Below are 10,986 nucleotides of genomic sequence, written 5' to 3'. Positions count from 1 at the left end.
AGAGTAGGAAAGAGAAGACAGGGTCACCCTGGTGCAGTCACCAGGCATACTATCTCTGTGGTGGCATCCTCTATTGAGGGCTATCTTAGAACCTGGGCAGAGATTCGAGGGCTTAGGCAGTGGTCACTAGCCTCTGTGAGGACTCAGGGTATACTGGGGTTCACAGTTAGAGCCCACAGAGAAATAGCTCCACTTAGGCACATAAGGAGACTGGATGGTGTCATGGGTACATATCAACTGTGTCACAAAGCCATGAACAGGCCACCCAGGCAGGGACACAGAGAGAGAATCATATGGGTCATCAGATATCATGGAGACTGACAAATGATCTCTCTCTCACACACACACACACACACACACACTCATACACACACACACACTCACTCTCGAACCACTCATCAGCAGACCAACCCTGATAAACAGTGTGATGCTGACCGTGAAATTTCACAGGGAACATGTCACCTGGTCTGGCACACGGCATCCTACACATTTCTGGTCACAGATCCGGACAGTTCTTTGCAGATGTCACAGAGAGTCCTGGACCGGGTGAAATAATTGCATCTGAAGGACATTGATTGGCTCTGTGGCTCTCACACAGCTACGCTGCTCTATTAACTTCCTGTGGTCAGATAGCAGTGCCACACTGGCCCAGATAAACTGTGTCACATTGTCAACAGAGTCATCTACCCGCATGCGCTGAATGTAGGTACCACGTGACTAGCAGACGCTGTTCCGTAGCATCCTCGGGCATGCGCTCTCAGAATCCTAAGCATGCGCTCTCAGTCCTCTTCCCATATAGATAAGACACCCTACTCCATCTATGCCCAGGGTCACACGCTCGCCCCCTTACTCCATGGGAACAGATCGGAAGGCTGAGACCTTCAGTGGGGCTCCAGATGTGGACTGGATCCTGGTATTTCCTTCTTTGGGTGTGTCTGGATTCTGGCGTCTCCTCTTTTAGGTGTGTCTTCTCGTTGTGTCTTTCTGCTGGGCCTTTGTGTTTTCCGTAGGGAGGAAACATGATTACTGCCCTCCATGTAGCTGTTTCTCTTCTCGTGTTAATTATGGTACCTCCAAACCTGTTTGCAGCGTCCACTGAGGGACCCTGCCCATTGTTGGATTGGTTCTGGTTGAAAAATAAAGATGCGGACAGCCAACGGTTGGGCGGAGCAGACAGAGGCGGGACTTTTAGGATTCCTGGGCAAGGGACGGAGGAAGGAGGAAGGAGAAAGAGATCTGCCATGCCTGGAGAAGGAGAACCAAGAGGCTGCATCTAAGAAAGTTCGGGACAGAGAGCACAGTCGCCATGCAGGAGTCAGGGAAATGCAACCAGGGTCCGGGGCAGCAAAGATGGAATATAGGCTTTAATACATAATAAATCGGGAACATTGGGAGGTGGATTAGCCACGTGGAGGGTGAGAAATGGCCCAACCATTGAGTTGTTTTAGGCATATCAAAATATAAAGGGTGTGTATGTGTCTCTTTCCTGTTCTGGAATATAAAGCATTGGGGCAGATAGCAGGAACACGCAGCTGCCGCCACGATCAATTGAATAATATTAATTGGGTACGGCTACACCCCCAGTCTCCCGAAGGCTTTAGCCGGGTGACGCGCTTGCAGAGCCTAGCCCAGTGAGAGCATGGTGTGGGTACTCAATGTTTAGCGGAAATCTCTCACACATCCCATGGCTATGGAAGGCCTTGGGTTTCCACCATAGGCTCTGGATACAGGAGTTGGCGTGCTCGTCAAGGTCGGGAAGCCCCTGTGGACTTCAGGGCTTGGGGAATGACACAGAAGGTGAGTCCTCCTAAGGGTGGATGTTCCAAGGCAGCACACCTGAGACCAGGTGTGTGTATGATGGAGGACCTGTGAGCCCAGGGCCTGCGTGATACTGACTACACTCAGCATGTAGGGATTCAGAAACCCATTCTCCATTCTCAGGCCACCCAAGGACCAAGGGCCTGATGCTGTTTGTATTCTGAGGTTAATTTTGCTTCCTTGGGAGGGGCTGATCCACCCCCACCACCACCACCACCACCACCACCACACAAGCAGCCAATCACATACTCAGGTGATCTCCTGTGAACCCTTTCTCCATTTTAACTGGTCAGATAAAGGCTAGAGCCTGTGATTGGGCAGTGGAAGGGAAAGATAGGTTGGGAGGTCTTGAAAAGTGGGGCCAAATAGAAGGAGGAGAGGAGAAGGAAGAGGAGGCGGCAAAGATGGAGCAGAACCATGTGACCTGGAGAAATTGCAAGTAGCAAAGGGTCTCATAGCTGCGGAATAAGTTGGTGTAGTGTTAGCTCTGCCAATCTAGGCTTACGGCTTATAATAACTGGATTGTGTGATTTCTATAGGGACTTATTGGGGTTGGAAATTCCAGCAACAGGTAGTTCTTTGGGGGGGGGGGTGAACGTTGACCCTGATAGTCTATTGTCCCCACAAGTGTGCACTAGAATCTCTCAGTCCCAGACACAGATAGTGGTGGGAGTGGAAGGATGGGGGACAGAAGCCGGGCATCTGAATACACGCACGCTGGTCTTTATCCTTTGAGTATCAAGGGCAGCCTGGAGAAGGACTTGGTTGGACAGTGCAACTTCCAGCTGCTCCTCTCTGTGGGTCAGGGCTGGAGAAAGTCCAGGCCTGAGACCATAGCCTCCTGGACCTGCTGTGGGTCCTGTGATAGGGACCACGCTGTCTGCACTGGAGCTGGTGAGCAGCTGAACGTGAGAGCCTGGAAGGTGTAGGCTTAGTCTATCTAGACACCCAAGGGCCATGACTGTACTGTGCTGATGACCCAGCTCAGCCCAGGAACAAAGCCACCAGGAACCATCTAAGAATCGACAATCCTGTCAGCCTCAGGTTCAAATCCCAGCTCCATCTGCAACCAGCTGTGTTACCTTGGAAAAGTTCCTCAACCTCCCTGAGCCTCAGTCCTTTTCTTCTGAAAGACAGAGATAAGCTCGGTCGCCTTGGGAATCTCAGAGCATACACAATCATGGAGGCAGATGTGGTGCCGACTACCGACAAATGCCATACTTAGAGGGTGAAGTCGAAGATTCTAAGTTCAAGGACAGCCTGAGCTAAGCAGCAAGACCTTGTTTTGAAAAAGGAAGATGGTAGGGTGGTGGTGGTGCACATCTTTAATCCCAGCACTTGGAAGACAGAGGCAGGTGGATTTCTGAGTTCGAGGCCAGCCTGGTCTACAGAGTGAGTTCAGGACAGCCAGGGCTATACAGAGAAACCTTGTCTCAAAAAAAAAAAAAAAAAAAAAAAAAAAAAAAAAAAAAAGAGAGAGAGAGAGAGAAAGAGAAAGAAAGAGGACTAGAGAGATGGTGGTTAAGAGTGCAGACTGATTTCAGTTTCCAGCATCCATGTCACAAGGCTTACAACCGCCTGTCACCTGTCACTCCAGCTCCAGAGGAGCCTCCAAGTCTGGTCTCTGAAGGCATCTTGTGGGAGCTCACATACTTATATTCATGTGTGCATGTGCGCACACACACATACACACACACACACACACACACACACACACACACACACACAGGAGAGAGTTGAAAATAAAATAAATCTTTTAAAACAAACAAACAAAAAAAAGTCATAGCTTTTAACTCTCTGCCTCCAAAAATAAATCAGATACCCTAGAACCAGTCTCAGGGAAGAGTGATTTTTAAAACAGAATCTAAAGAGTCAAGAAAGCCACAGCTTCAGGTCCTGAGTCCCTCCCCTTCACACTGCCTGTGTCTCTGCTGGTAGCAGCTGCAGTCTCTTCTTAGGGTGGGGACTCCCCTACCCGCTCTGCCAGCCCCACCCCAAGCTGCAGGAGGCCGGACACATGTTCCGAGGGGGCATTATCTGTGCTCGGCTGAGTGTAAACGTTTAAGCAGAATCGACTGTGTACTCAGCCACTTTCAAACACAACTAATCTCCATCGGGGCGACGGGAAGTGAAATATGTTATTGTCGGTGGCAGTAAATTACCCGTGCTAGACCTGGGGCGGGAGGCATTACTGGGCTGGGGCCCGTGCACTCCTTCACCCGGCTGCCACTGGCTTGCCCTGAAATCCATTACTGCCATGGCTCTGGTCATGTCCTACCAGGCCCAGGGAGTGCCCCTTGTCTGGATCTCGCCCCTATCCACCCTGGGTCAATGAGGCCAGGGGATGGCTTTTTACTTGACATACCACCTGCCTCCAGATGTCTGGGTAAGGAGACACCATCACCTATCTGATTCTTTAAGGGTCTGATCCAGGCACCCGGCCCAGCTTCTGCCCCTGCAAGATGGTTCATCCATGGGCTTTGCCACTCACTTAAATGCTTGGGTTGAAGGAACTTAGCAGGACTCTTGCGTCTGCTTTCCACTGGAGCTGGGAGAAATGCTGGTTGATGGGAGTATGAGATCAGGCCATACCCAGGTGTGCAGACCAAAGAGGACACCAGGCTCTATGACACTGAACTCCAGTTTAGCCACAAGTCCCCGCTTCCTAACGGCTGAGGACACCCGAAGCCACCCACACTCCTCACCTCTGCCGCTGGCTCAATTCAAACCCTTTGGTTTGTTTTGCATGTCGAATGGAACATTCACATTGGTTATTGGGAATCTACCGGTTTACTGAAGTCCACAGATTTCCCAAACATTGATAGGTTGCACAAAGGTGTTATTTTAAATTTTAAATTTCATTTATTTATTGAGGGGTTTGTGGTGGTCAGAGGACAATTGTGTGTGTGTGGGGGGGGGGGGTCATGTCTCTCCTTCTACCATGTGGGACCTAGGGATCAAGCTTTGGTCGTAAGGCTTGGTGATAAGTGTCCCCTTCCCCTACCCCCCCCCCCCCAGCTGTCTTCCTAGGCTATCAGAATGTTTTTAGAAGCCACATTCAAGCGGAGCAGTGATGGTGCGTGCGTGCTTTTAATCCCAGCACTTGGGATGCAGAGGCAGGCAGAATTCGAGCCTGGTCTACAGAGAGAGTTCCAGGACAGCCAGGGCTATGCAGAGAAACCCTGTCTCAAAAAAAAAAAAAAAAAAAAAAAAAAAGAAAGAAAAAAAGAAAAGAAAAGAAAAGAAAAAGCAAGCAAGCAAGCAAGCAAGCAAACAAAAATTAAGAAGCCACATTCACTAAGACCATCAACCTGTATCTCCAGGAAAGAGAGTAAAGATGTTAAACCTGGCATGGCCGATACAAGTTGTCCAAGTTTCTGATTTAATGCTGTCACCAGAGACAGTAACTAGTTGATGGGCAACTTTGTTTGTTTGTTTATTTATTTATTTATTTATTTATTTTTGGAAAATAGAGGCCAAACTGCAGCTGTGAAAAGCTAGGTAGTTCTTGTTCTGAGCAGCTCTGAGTAGCAACAGTGTCTCAGGGCTCAGCCCCCTCAACACCTCTCACTCATCTCCAGCAGAATGGAACTTCCTGTTTCCCCACAAGGCATTACTTGAAAGCTATTCACCCCATAGCTTGGGTTTCAAAATTGGTGACTGGCGACTTCTCATTAAGGGACTCCTTAAGTGACCAGAGTCTTTGTTAGGGTTACTATTGCTGAGATGAAACACCATGACCGAAAGCAAACTGAGGAAGAAAGGGTCTATTTGACTCACACTTCCACATCACTGTTCATCACTGAAGTCAAGACAAGAACCCAAACATGGCAGGAACCTGGAGGCAGGATCTGATGTAGAGGCCATGGAGGGATGCTGCTTACTGGCTTGCTCACCATGGCTTGCTCAACCTGCTTTCTTTTCTTTTTTTCTGTTTTTCTTTAAACGTATCTAGTTTTATTTTATGTACGTTGCCTGCACGTATATCTGTGTGAAGATGTCTGATCCTGTAGTTACAGACAGTTGCGAGCTACCATGTGGTTATTGGGATTTGAACCCGTGTCCTCTGGAAGAGCAGTCAGTGCCTTTAACTGCTGAGCAGTCTCTCTAGCCCCTAAGTCTGCTTTTTATAGAACCTAGGACCACCTGCCGAGGGGATGGCCCCACCTACCATGGGCGAAACTCTCCAACATCAATCACTAATTAAGAAAATGCCATACAGCTATATCTTCTGGAGAAGTTTTTCTCAATCGGAGGTTTCCTCCTGTCAGATGACTCTACTGTCGGGCCCTCAGGATGTTCCCTTTGAGGCAGGTGAAGTGGAAACTTCTAGTTTCTTTGGGAAGTTAGTTATGTCAAGTGAGGTGTTACTGAGACACACTCTCAAAAGGATGCCTTGCTAAAGCAGACACGTGAAAGAATGTTTTCCTGAAGCAGACACAGGGTGTTTCTATATAGCAGACACTTGAAAGGACCCGTGAAGATGGAGTATAAAGATGAACCCACAGTAAGTGGGAGACGAGCACTGAGCATTGGTTTGGTTTGCTCCACCTCCCTATTTTTTGCTAAAGACACGAACGCACATATTGGTTCACCTTACATAGCGTTGTTGATCTCCACTAGTAGTGACGTCAGAGAGAAACTCACCAAAGAACTGGTCATGAGGTTCCTGCTGCTTCCTCTGCCTCACCTCATGCCAGTCGGCAAGCCTTGCCATTCTTTCAGGATTGAACGACAGCTGCTGGTTCATGCCTCATGTCTGCCTGCTGAAAGCACTGGACTGTAGCTGCCGGTTTGTGCCTGGTGTCTGCCTGCCTAGAGGACTGATCTGCAGCTGCTGAGTCATATTTGGTGTTTGCTACGAGACTGATCTGCTGACAAAGAAAATCGAGCTCACCCCCAAAGAACTATTGCTGGGCTTTTCCACTCTGCACCAAACACCACAGGTCAACCTATGAAGCTGACCAGGAGAACCAAAGTGCTTGGCAGGACTGGTTCACAGAGACAGTGTATACAGAGGAGCATGAACCTCGTGGAAGCACCAGCCGCCCATCATCCACAGCGTGAAATGCCTCGTGTGAGACGGTGATGTGCTCCCCAGGAAGAGGAAGACAGGCTCGGGATTTTCACTGAACTTCCTGCTTGGTCCAGGATACCCACCACTTTGCCCATAGGCCTGCTTCTGGTAAATAAAGCATTTGTATTGTGTTTTACAAAGGAGGAGGAGGAGGAAGGAGAAGAGGAGAAGGGAGAGGAGGAAGAAGAGGGCAGGGAGGAAGAGGAGGAGGGAGAGGAGGAAGAGAAGGAAGAAGAGGAGGAAGAGAATGAGGAACAGGAGGAGGGAAAGGAGGAAGAAGATGAGGAAGAAGATAAGGAAGGGAAGGAGGAGGAAGAGGAGGAGGGGAAGGAGGAAGAGGAGGAGGGAAAAGAGGAAGAGGAGAAGGGAGAGGAGGAAGAAGAAGAGGAAGAGGAGAGGAGGGAGAGGAGAAGGAAGAGGAGGAAGAGAAGAAGTTATTGTTCCTCTTAGCTTCTGAGTTCTGTGCTAGGTGCCTGAGCTGTTGACCTTCCTCTTTGGGGACATGCAAGCTTTCCAGGCCACTGGCACCAGAGCACTGATGCTGACATTCAGATGTTCCCTGACATCACTGATGCTACTGATGTCATACTTGCACTTCAGCTAACCTGTGGAAAGGGTTCCTGTTCTGACATTCAAATGTCTGCTGACAGCGAAGGCTCCAGGATGCGCACACTGTAGAACACGGCCAGCTCCTTCTATCACGCCCACAGCCTGGGGAACCTGTGGTCCCTGTGCGATCTCCAGGGTGAGTCATGAGCCACACCCCCCATCACGATCCCCTCTATCACAGGGAGAAATGATGTCTCAATAACAACCTAAGGTCACTTGCACACAAGACTCTGCATTCAGATGTCTGTCTTGTAAAACCTCAGAGCCATGAAATCTGTAGCTGTGACCCCCCCCCCATGACTTCTCTGCCTCCTCCCCACCCCCGCCATATTTTCTACACAGACCTTGACATTGGAAGGAGTAGGGACAGAATCTTAGGAGAAAGCACAACTTGGGGGTGGGGCCCTGGGCACGCTCTATGGGGCCTGTCACCAGGCTTCCTCTCTCCTAGGGTACTTCCAGCTAAGGCTGGGCTGTGCAATGGTTAGTTAGCAGCTGGGCATTGGTGCCATCCTAAGCAGTTGTCCAGGCAATGGCTCCACCAGCCACTGCCTGAGCCTCACCCCTCTGGATTTTTTTTTTTTCTTTTCTTCTTTTGAAACAGAAGAAGGAAATCCCTGCAAGTTGAACAATCATTGTGTTGGATTTGGGAGATGTTATTCCTCGTGACAGACAAGGGCAATTACCTGCGCTCCGCCAGCAGTTTTAACCTAATTTCATTACTGCTGTGCGAGCTTCCCGGAGCAGCGAGTCTATCAATGTCTCGCAGAACGGATTAGCGGCCACTTTCTTCATCTTCAAATGAATTTTGGCTGTCATGCCCTTGATGAATAGAGCAGGGACAGGCAGCTGACCCGGGCCTGGTAGTGTGACCATGGGGTGGCCAGCAGGCGCCCTCCGACTCTGTTGGTAGAGCAAGGTTGGGTGGAGAGATGAGGGGCAGAGACTCATGAAGTCTGCCTTCCTAGATCCCTCTGTGCCCTCCCCATGACCTGGATGGAGGGATGCTTGTTCACTGTGGCCTTGCTCACAGGAGTATAATACAGGAACAACTCAGGGAGGGCGGCTCCCTGGGCTGAGAATAGAGGAGAGGACTCTTTCTCTGCTGGAAACAGCTGATGATGGACACCCAAAATCCCATCCTGCAAAACCTCATAGCTAAAGCTTCAAGATCTTGAGAAACCTCCCAGGCCCAGGGTCCAGCTCTATCTTGCGGCTCCTGCATCCTTCCAGCCCAAAGATGCTCAGATTATTTTTCGGTTGGACATATGGCTCTCAGGTTCCTCGAACCTTGGTCCTCCAGGTACGGCGAGGACCCAATGACTACCAGATGAATGGATGGCGTGCAAGAGGGTCTAAGGAAGGATGAGAAAGGCAGAGCCAGCACTTTGCAGAGACCTGTCCTGCTTAGCACTTCTCTGGGGTGGCCTGGTTTGATCTCAGAGCCAGAGTAGTTACTCTCCCTGGGACTGGAGCAAGCAAGCTAGGAGTTAGCCCTGGTGTGCCTGTTTGCAGAGATCCAAGTATCAGCAACACAGGGTGAGGCCTACGCTTGCTTAGGACCTCTGATGTCCACTCAGAAGTCTGACCCACAAAATAACTCAGCTCTTGCCAAGAGGGGTCATGGTAGTTTGCTTACCTTAAGTTTTGTTTTTTTGAGACAGGGCCTCACTATGTAGACCAGGCTAGTCTCGAACTCATGGCCCTCTCACCTCAGTGGCAGAGTAGTGGGGCTACACACCTGTGCCCCTTGCAATCCCAGCCTGTGCTAGGTTTCTTCTTACCACCACCAGGCTGTTCTCTTCTAGTCAGCTCTGTGCCTCCCAGAAAGCTGACTCCCTGCCCACTGGATCCAAGCAGGTTGTCTGATGGGAAGCTGGGGGGTAGGAGGAATTCTGGGGATTCCTGTCCCACTTTGCCACCACATTCAGGGGCTCAGTGCAGTGTCCCTGGTGGTAGCTGTGTCCTTTGGAATCACAGATCACCTACCCTGTGGCACTCCTACCCTGATGGCTGTAGATCCTTCTAGCTTTGGTGACTCCATTTTTTGCCCCATTAGACCTGGTTTTAGCCTCTTCCATCATGGTGATACCAGAGTACCCTACATGCCCAAGGAGCCTGCTCTCTTGTCAGAACATCAAGGAACAGAAGGACAAAGAGACTTATCATTTAAAGCCAGTTTGAGCTACGCAGTTAGATCCCTGTCTTCCAACCAGAACGTACCAACTCACAGAGCCCCTCTTGGCAGGAATTCGGGTTTCTCTGAGTGAGGCTTGTGACTAGGATCTGAAGGGTCCTAAGAGTCTTCGATGTAGCATACCCATTTTATATGAGAGGAGACTGAGGCAAGGGACAGTGCTCAAGGCTACCTGGAAGTCAGGCAAAGCTAGGAGTCTCAGACAGAGGCTCAGAACTCTGGATAGAGCCACCACCTCCCCCATTTTCCAATTCAGCTTATTTTTTCTGTCCCCCACCCCTGCCTGCCTCGAGTACTCTCCCGAGTTATTGATCGCAAAAGGCAACCTCGAGTCAATATGGTGCCCTTTGCTAATTAATCTCTTCCAGATAATTGCAGGAAATTATTGGTTGGTGTGAAGAGAGGGTAGAGAGGCAGCTGTGTCTCCTAACCTGCCCAGAGCAGCTTCAGGACTCCATCCTTCCCACCCCATCTGCCTCTTACCTCTCCCTCACCCTGTCTGGAATCCTTAGCCCAGAACACCTACCAACTGAGCTCTTGGGGCACCCGTCTGAATGTGGTGGCAAGCACTGAAGCAAATTGTGGAATCAAATCCCAATCTTGGCAATGTCTAGCTGTGGGCTGCTAGTGTCTCTGGACCTTGGGTGAAACACAATATAGAATTTGTAATCCCTTCATCACGGGCTGCCCCACAAACAAAGGAAGCAGCTTTGTTTGGTTGGTTGGTTTTTGGTTTTGGTGTTTGTTTGGGTGTTTGTTTGTTTGTTTGTTTTCCAAGACAGGGTTTCTTTGTGTAGAGCCCTGGCTGTCCTGGAACTCACTCTGTAGACCATACTGATCTCAAACCCAGAGATCCGCCTGCCTCTGTCTCCCAAGTACCACTGTTCCAGCCAAAGCGGGTATTTTAAGAGCCATGTTTTACCACTGCTCTGCCTGACAGGAGCAACCTCGGTGGAAGGCGACACCAGACCAGCAGCACTAACTAAACCCCGGGTGCATTTGGGATGCCCGATCAATGCTTTGGTGATCCCATTTTATGGAAAGGGAAACCTAGGTCCTGCTCACAATTGCACAGAACGAAGCAGAGCCTGCATCCTGAGTCAGTGACTGAGACACCAATCCCTGCTCCACACTGTCACCAAGGCCAGTGTGGTGTCACCTGGAGCTAGCTTTCCACCCTGCTCATTTCAGAGTGGATGCCAGGGTGTCACTTCCCCTCACCCCTAAACTCTTGCTCATCAGGATCTGGACTCAAGGTACACACTCATTCATCACAACTGGGTGT

General features: G+C 49.9%; 1 long non-coding RNA gene across 1 annotated transcript; it reads left to right on the top strand.

Moving 5' to 3' along the window:
• The first annotated feature begins 6,491 nt into the window (after window positions 1-6,491).
• Gm34722 lies at window positions 6,492-7,725 on the top strand. Its single transcript, XR_387590.2, has 2 exons — window positions 6,492-7,003; window positions 7,496-7,725. It is a non-coding gene; the product is annotated as a predicted gene, 34722 (long non-coding RNA).
• Window positions 7,726-10,986: the final 3,261 nt, after the last annotated feature.

Source organism: Mus musculus, chromosome 5, assembly GCF_000001635.26.
Source record: "Mus musculus strain C57BL/6J chromosome 5, GRCm38.p6 C57BL/6J".
In the NCBI taxonomy this organism is placed as follows: domain Eukaryota; kingdom Metazoa; phylum Chordata; class Mammalia; order Rodentia; family Muridae; genus Mus; species Mus musculus.
This window is presented reverse-complemented; position numbering and strand designations above follow the sequence as displayed.